This window comes from Syzygium oleosum, unplaced genomic scaffold (genome assembly GCF_021117445.2).
Source record: "Syzygium oleosum isolate NSW1041296 unplaced genomic scaffold, Sole_v2.1 Sole_v2.05, whole genome shotgun sequence".
NCBI lineage: Eukaryota > Viridiplantae > Streptophyta > Magnoliopsida > Myrtales > Myrtaceae > Syzygium > Syzygium oleosum.
The window spans coordinates 12,786,195-12,794,471 of NW_026607489.1; the positions used below are offsets into that span (position 1 = coordinate 12,786,195).

At 44.9% G+C, this 8,277-nt stretch overlaps 1 long non-coding RNA gene across 1 annotated transcript; it reads right to left on the reverse strand.

Annotated features, from left to right (window-relative positions):
* Positions 1–1,219: 1,219 nt before the first annotated feature.
* LOC130138265 (uncharacterized) lies at positions 1,220–3,077 on the reverse strand. The gene is made up of 2 exons (XR_008816662.1): positions 2,848–3,077; positions 1,220–1,698 (listed from the first exon to the last, which is right to left on the reverse strand). It is a non-coding gene; the product is annotated as an uncharacterized LOC130138265 (long non-coding RNA).
* Between the last annotated feature and the right edge of the window lie 5,200 nt (positions 3,078–8,277).

Here is an 8,277-nt window from a genome sequence, read left to right on the forward strand (position 1 = left end):
TTGTGACTTGTTTTTTCCCCTCCGTGTTGCTATTTGCGTCTACTTGCTTGGATGTGGTCCATTCCAGCGGTCGTCTCACTCCGTTGGGTGCTTGGATGCGGCGTGTGGGTGAACCGATGATGGTGGCTGGAGTTTGGTCGGCGACGTGGGGAGCAGAGATTGGCGGTGGCCGAGTGGCGATTGGGCAAGGGCACGACCACGTAGAAGAGAAGCCCCAGGCGTTGAGGCTCGGGCGAGAACGTGAGGTGAGTCGGGGCTATGGTTGGCGCTCGGGTCGTGGTTAGTAGGCTTGCGCGAGCCAGGTAGGCTGCGGCTGAGTCGGGCTAAGTTTTCTGGGCGAGTCGGGTCGGCGGCTCACGGCCGGTTTGAGCGCACGAGTCGCGGCCGGGTAGACTTTTGGTGTTTGTGCCAGTCTTAAGTTTATTAGGGTTTGTTGGCTTTGGGCTTTTTAGAACTTTAGGACTAGAATGGGTCTTTTAGGTTTCGAGCCATTTCGTGGGTGGGCCAAATTGGGTTGAAGTGTTATTTAGGCTTTTATTCCTAGTGGGCTGGGCTTGAGTATTTTTTATTTAATTGTTTTATTTGGGTTTTAGGGTATTCTGAATTGGGCCTTCGTGGAGCCCACCTCACGGTGGACCCAGGCGCAGGGTCCCTTTTTTATATTATTATAATATTATAATATTATTTTTAATATTAAAAAATATTTTTAATTAAAAATTAAAAATTAAAAGAATAGTATTTGGGCTTTGGAATTGCCCCTTCTTGCCCTTTTGTGTGATTAATGCCATGCTTAATTGCATGTTACTTGTTTCGCACGTTTTAATTGCGTGTATAATTCGACTTTGCATGTAGTCGATTAGAGACATGTTAGGCCGTTGTTTGTGCATTTCAATTTTGATTACTACTTGATTTCACACTTTCCATGTATTGATTATTCCTACTCTTAGCCTGGTTAGGAGTAGTACTTTAGAACTCACAATTGGTAAGACTATTGCATCGACACGTTAGGTGGTGATTGAGCAAAATTACATATCGAAAGGGCACTAGTTAGTCAATAGTGCAATCAAGTCCCTGTACCCATGGACTCTTTGGTTCGTAAAAGTAAAGCAATTCTCCCATGTTTTACTTGGGTGTCTAATCGATCCGCCAAAAACTGATTAGTGGCGACTCCTAAATGAAATTGATTTGCATGCTAATAACTTAAACCTTAAATCGCGAGTTGGTATGAGCTTAGGAGAGCCCTAATTAAGTCCTAGGTTTAGACTTAGCAATTCATTAGCCAAACTTCCTAGGTGACGAGACCGGTTTGGGGAGATCGCGACAAAAAGGATTCTATATTAAGGCTTACATACAACATACAGGATAATGTTATAAACATATATGAACATAGATGCTATTCTAGCACCCGATGACGTTTTGCATCCGTGGAAGCCACTTCCAAGTCCCCAATGAAGAACAGAATCTTGTTGAGAATACCTTGGCATCAACGGGATGCCTCCTTGTGTGTCAATTCTTCCCCATTTTGATGTCTTGTCAAGAATACCTTGGCATCTACTTGATGAATGATCAGTCCATTGTAGAAATTCACCCGCTTCCCTGATTATCTTTAGTTCCCTGAAATCGTGAAATGAGTCGGGTATTCAATGCCACCATATCAAGTTATGTGGCCTCAACATCCTTTGATGACCTTGCCATCTTCTAGTAATATGAACATGAATAAATTTGAGAGGCACAAAACAAAAAGAGATAAAACCAGCAAACTAATCAAAACAGAACAACAAGCCTACATTAACTTGGCAGAGCACGAACCAACAAACTAAAAGTGATTGCTACATAAACATGAAAGCCCAAATGATAACAAGAACCACCATAGCCATTGAAGCCGAAAGTTAAGAAAAACTCATCCAAATTCACCTCAACATCATCCCCACTACTTCCACAGCCTCCGAAAGTGCAGCTAAGTGACCGAACACAATCGAATGTCATCTTGCCAGAGCCCTAAATTAAAAAACATAAGAATAAGGAAGCAACAACTTCACTACGAGCATTAAGAACAACCCAGAAACCAGTCGAAATCAAGTCACAGCTTTGTATGCTATGTGCTACCTTTCTCTCTTTTCTCTATATATCTCCCATTTTCGTGAAGTGCACACGCAAAACTGTGACGTCTCCAATTTCTGTTTTCACTTTCCATATCATGTTCCCAAGAGAAGATTTAAGATGTATCTATCTCGTATTGATTAATATTTAGCGTACTTGCTGCAAATTGGGTTACAAGCCAAGGCTCAACTTTTCACTGCATTAGTATTGCTTGTTTTTCATTTATGTGCGTACACTTTACTAAGGCTGCTTTATGTAACAGTCTTGCTTCTTTTGTGGACCCATTTCAGTTGAACCGTGGTTGTTCACACCGATCGTGAGGAACCAGCAAACCATCATGCTCAACAGGACGTTGTCCAAAAAAAAAAAATTAAACCAGCAAAGCACAAATCAAACCAAAAACAAATCGTGAAACTATCAAATTAAATCCCCAGACAAATTGCCCAAAAAAATCAAACCTACAAAGCACAAATCAAACCAACACCTCCAAACAATTGCACAAATCAAACCAGCAAAGCACAAATTGCCCCAAAAAATCAAACCTACAAAGCACAAATCAAACCAACACCTCCAAACAATTGCACAAATCAAACCAGCAAAGCACAAATTGCCCCAAAAAAATCAAGACGAACAAGCAAAACACAAAATCAAGACGAACCAGCATACCAAGTAGACCAGATATGCAATTACCAACACAAATTTCTAAAAAAAAACCCTTCATTCTCAACAGGAACAGAGAAATCTTACCTTGGAAGAGAGGTGAGCGCGATGGCGGGCGTGAGGTAACACGGCATGAGGAAAGAGAGATCGAGGGTGGCCGTGAGGGAAGAGAGCTCGACGGCGATAGGAGCGCAAGGAATGCAGCGTCGAGGACAAGAGAGGAGCGCAATCGCCGAACCAGGGAAAGAGAGAGGAGCGGCATCTCAAAGAAAGCAAAAGAGAGAAGCGTCTTTTCAGGTTTTGTTTTAAAGGGGGTAAAATTGGAAGTATCCTTGGTAAACGAGGATAAAATGGGAAGTTTTTGAAATTTTCATTAAAACGAGAATCAGCGAAAATGCAATTTCCCAATTGACCTCCGACCTTGCATCTGCCTAAAATCCTTTGGAGTGATTGGAATGCAATTGCATCTCCCCAAAATGATAAAAAAAAAAGTTATCAAAGGTTATTTGCATTTGGCCAAGGGACTTTAGAGTCACAATGCTCATTTCAAATACTAAACCAAACGGAGTCTTAACAATCCTTATGGCTCTGTCGCGACATTTTTGCAAGTTCAACATGGTATTGCATCTAAGTCAAAAGGTCCAGATTGTATGAATTCTACATGCCGTCTTCGTCATTGCTCCAAAGGATCGTGTTTCTAACACCTTTGTGATAGGTTCCTCCTCCTTGGAAAGGTTCCCTTGATTACCGATAAACACTATACTTATTACATGGATTTATTCAAGTCGTTGCGAGGAGAACGGACTAAATCTCCGGCTCTAAATCTTGTGGTTATTTTGATTGATAAACATCGTGGTTATACTCAACTTTTCGTGCCCAATCAAAAGGAGAAGGTGGCATTATTGTCCTCTAAGGACCCGTAGTGGAGGGTTGAAATTATTAGTAAAATTATTCAACTTTTTCGCGCTCGATCAAATGTCACATCTCCATGTGAAACGCGCCTTTGTTTTTTTACCTGCAAATGATACGCCACATTATTGTTACCTTGTAAAAACAGCAAAAGGGAAGACATTATTTTACTGTCCTCTGAGGACCTGTGGTGAAGTACGTACCTTCTTATATGGCCAATCAAAAGGAGAAGGTGGCGTTATTGTTGTTGGAAATAAAAAAGACTTTTCGTAATCCAAGCTCATCTCGTGAATTGAATTTTTACAATTATTATATAGAGACTTAAAGTCTTGAAAATTGTTATCGAGGAAATTAATATTTACTTATAGTTGCTTGTTTTCAAGATAGTTTTTAATTGTTTTAGTTATCTAAAGGGTCTATAAATATTATGTAATCCTTCAAGACATATTAGAATATCAATTTCAAATTTTATTATTCCAACATTTGGTATCAGAGCCAGTTTTGGCTGAGTTTTGTGAATTCGATTTAGAAAATCTCATGTCATATGACCTCTGTGAATGGTGCCGGGACGATCCAACCTCAACTCCAAAGGTTTGATGGGAAGAATTTTGAGCATTGGAAGATCCAGATGGAGGTGCTATTCGGGTTTCAAGAGCTGACCGAGATTGTGGAAGAAGGATTCGTGGAGCCAGAAACGCCGACAGATTTGACAACGGAGGAGCAGAGGACGATAAAAGAAAATCGCAAGAAAGATCGTAAGGCTCTCTTTTACATCTTTCAAGCAATAGATTCGTCAATCTTTGAAAAAGTGGCGAATTCAAAGACGGCAAAAGAAGCTTGGGACTGTCTCATCAAAATATACAAAGGCGTTGAGAATGTCCAGAAGGTTCAGCTTCAGACTCTTCGTCGACAATTCGAGCTCCTTCAAATGGAAAAGTCGGAGTCCATTTCCGACTATTTCACACGGACATTGGCTCTTGTCGATCAAATGAAGGCCAATGGTGAGACTATTGGTGACCAACAGATTGTTGAGAAGATTCTTTGGACGCTAACTTTGCAGTTCGAATATATTGTGACTTCCATTAAAGAGTCTCGGGATCTCTCTATTTTGACCGTTGATAAGTTGATGGGCTCTCTACAAATGCACGAGCAGCGACTCAAGGAAAAATCCAAGACGGTAGAGGAAGCTCTACAAAGCCAGTTAGTGTTGCCCGACGAAAAAAAGAAACTTTCTAATCAAAGGAAAGATAAAAAGTGGCAAGAGAAGCATTCTGGACAACGAAAAGATAAGTCTCATAGTCAGTGTTTTAATCGTAAAAAGTATGGGCATTACCAATTTGATTGTCAAAGCAAGAAGATTGGTGGTCAAAAGTTTCATGCCATGTGTCGCGACCGAACTCCCGAGCCCTTTTTTTAAACAACATGCAAAAAAGGGGGGGGCTCGCCTGGTACGTGCTAAGTCTAGGTTCGGGACTTAACTCGGGCTCTCCCAAGCCCATACCATATCGCGACTTAGGGTTTAAGTTTTTAACATGCAAGTGGTTTATATCAAGGAGTCGCCACTAATCGATTTGGGGTAGGTCGATTAGAAACCCAAATAGGGTGATGGGATAATCACCCTATTCCTACGAACCAGAGATTAAATGAGTTCGGGGACTTGGTTACACTAGTTGGATAACTAATGCCCTTTCGGTACCATTTTACCCTGTTCATTTCTGAAAACATTTGTCAGGCAATTTGGATTGATTTTAGGACCTTTCTCCTAACATGTGAGGTGATCAAGCGAGTGCATAATCAGGAACGATCAGCAGTCAGGAACACAACAATTCATGCAGCCTAAGGTTCTAACCTTAACTAAGTCAGATGACATTCAAAAACACAACGCTCATGCAATTGTATTAAAAACATGCATAACAATACAGCGATAATAAACATAACATGCAAAATATTACCGCGCAATCTCAAGTTTGTCTAATTTAAACAAGACAAAAATATGCATAATAATATCACATCAGATTAAACATTTAGAATATATCAATCAAATTTTTAAAATTTTTTTTTTTAAAATTTTTTTTTTCGAAAAAATAAAAAAAAATAATAATAATAATACAAAAGAAAATTTAAAAAAAAAATAATTTTTTTTAAAAAAATTTTTAAATTTTTTTTTTTTAAAATTTTTTTTTAAAAATAAAATAAAATAAAATAATAATATAATATTAACCGGGTCGGGCGGATCCGGGTCGGAACCGACCCGGGTCAACGGATCCGACCCGGGCGTTGACCCGGGTCGGATCGGTCAATCCGGATCGGGTCGGAACCGACCCGGGTCAACGGATCCGACCCGGTCGTTGACCCGGGTCGGATCGGTCAATTCGGATCGGGTCGGAACCGACCCGGGTCAACGGATCCGACCCGGTCGTTGACCCGGGTCGGAACTGTTAATCCGGGTCGGTGGGAACCGACCCGAGTCATCTGATCCGACCCGGGCGTTGCCGGCTCGGATCTGTTGATTCGGGTCGAATCCGACCCGAACAAACAGATCCGCGGGGAGGGGGCGCCGCGAGGCCAAAATTGGCCGTCCGCCGCCGACTCCAGCATGCCAGCGCCCTAGTCGCCCGACCGGGACCGCCTCGGCCGTGCCAGCTCACCCGAACCGCCGTCGGACCACGGTTCGCCGGCCGGCGATGGAACAAAACCGCGTGGTTGAGGCATTTCGCCGAACGCTTGGCGGGCGCGTGGAAAACGGGGATTCCGACCTCCTCCGGCGATCCGGCCGGCTCCAGCGGCGCTTGGGTTCGCTTCAGACGGTGAGCTGGGACCGGGACCGACGTCGGTATGGGCCGGGATTCGAGCGAAACGGCCGGCGCGAGTCCCGGCCAAACCGAGGCAAAAAAACAGGGGAAAACAGGGGAGCTTCTCGGCCGAGGGGGGCTCACCGGTCGACAGCGTCCCTGGGCGGCTTCCGGCGGGTCCTGGCAGCGGCGTCGGCGGCCATTGCTTGGTTCTTCTTTAGCTCGGCGGACTCTCGGCTCCCTCTCTCTTCTCTGTTTCACTCTCTAATCTCTCTCGGTCTCTCTCGGTTTCTCTCTCTCACTCTGTTTTTCTCTGAAAATCGCCGACCCGCTCTCTCTCTCTCTGTCGCCGCCGTCGGCTCGGCGACGGGGATGGATGGCTGAGGCGCGGTGGCTGCCGGAGGCTTCCTGTCTCTCCCGGCTCACGCTCTCACGTTCCCTCTGTATTTTTCTCAAAAATGGCCGACCGGCCTCTCTCTCTCTCTCTGGCTATTTATAGCCGGCGACGACGAACCTGTGCCTCCCCGCGTCGGGCGTGACGATGCTGCCCTGCGGCCTACTGCACCTCGCGACTTTCGCGGCCATATGGCCGGTGCGAGGCAGAGGAGCCGGAGAGCGAGAGGGGCGGGGAAGGAACGAGGGAGCGAGAGGGAGGAGGGATAAGGGAGAAGGAAAATGGGGAGGACGGGGCGGCCATTAATGCCGATCCGTCGGCGTCTCATCCGGCCTCCTGCGGCCGGGCTGACGGTGAGAAGCGGCGCCGCCGTGCGTCACTTTGCCGTGCCGTGCAGCGACGAGGCGAAGCGGGCGGCGAGAGCGACGGGGGAGAAGGAAGAGGGCAGCTGGGCCGGGCCAGGCCCAGCAGCGGCGTGGGGGAAAGAAGAAGAAAAGGAAAGCGGGCCGGGCCCGCGCGAAAGGAAAAAAAGAAAAGAAAAAGGGCCGGGCCCGGGGGGAAAAAGGAAAAAAAAGAAATGGGCCAGGTCGGCCCAGCTCCGACCCGGCCCGACTCGAAATTTTTTTTTTTTTTTTTTTTAAATTTTTGTTTAAAATTTAAGAAAATATGCTCTAATAGGCCCTATTAATGCACATATGCCTAATGTCTATATGCAATGCATTTAAATAGAAATATTTTTTGTTTTAGGAATTAAAGAAAATTAATTCCTAAATTTTGTGCAATTAATTTTGGGCAAATTAAAAATAGGTGTCAACAGCTGCCCCTCTTTGAAGGTGAGCTCGCAGAGATTGAGCTCGCAGAGGTTACGTTCAAAGATAAAATGGCACCTAAATTTGGCCCATGCATGTTCAATGAATGTTATTTTTGGCGAGACCAGAGTCCCATTTTTATGATGCGATATAAGATGATGCATGCTAAAGCAAATAAAAACATACCTGGGGCTACTTACCTTGCCGAAGGGTAGAGTAATTCCAGATAGTTGATATTGTGTGTCGAGGACCCGAACCTGTCTTCGGTCGCCTTGACGGAAAAAATGGTTTGTCTAGGACCCGAACCTTTCTTCGGTCGCCTTGACGGGAATTGTTTTTGTCTAGGACCCGAACCTTTCTTCGGTCGCCTTGACTGGGGAAATCGTCTGTCTAGGACCCGGACCTTTCTTCGGTCGCCTTGACTGACTGGATTTTGTTTGTCAAAGTACCTGGGGGTCGTCGCCCGAGGGTTTGACGGTTTGCCTGGTGGGTCCTCGCCAGCAGGTCTTGAAAAGGCTCAAACGATGAGCACCTGGGGGTCCTCGCCCGAGGATTTGTTGGTTTGCCTGGTGGGTCCTCGCCAGCAGGTCTTGAAAAGGCTCAAACAATGAGC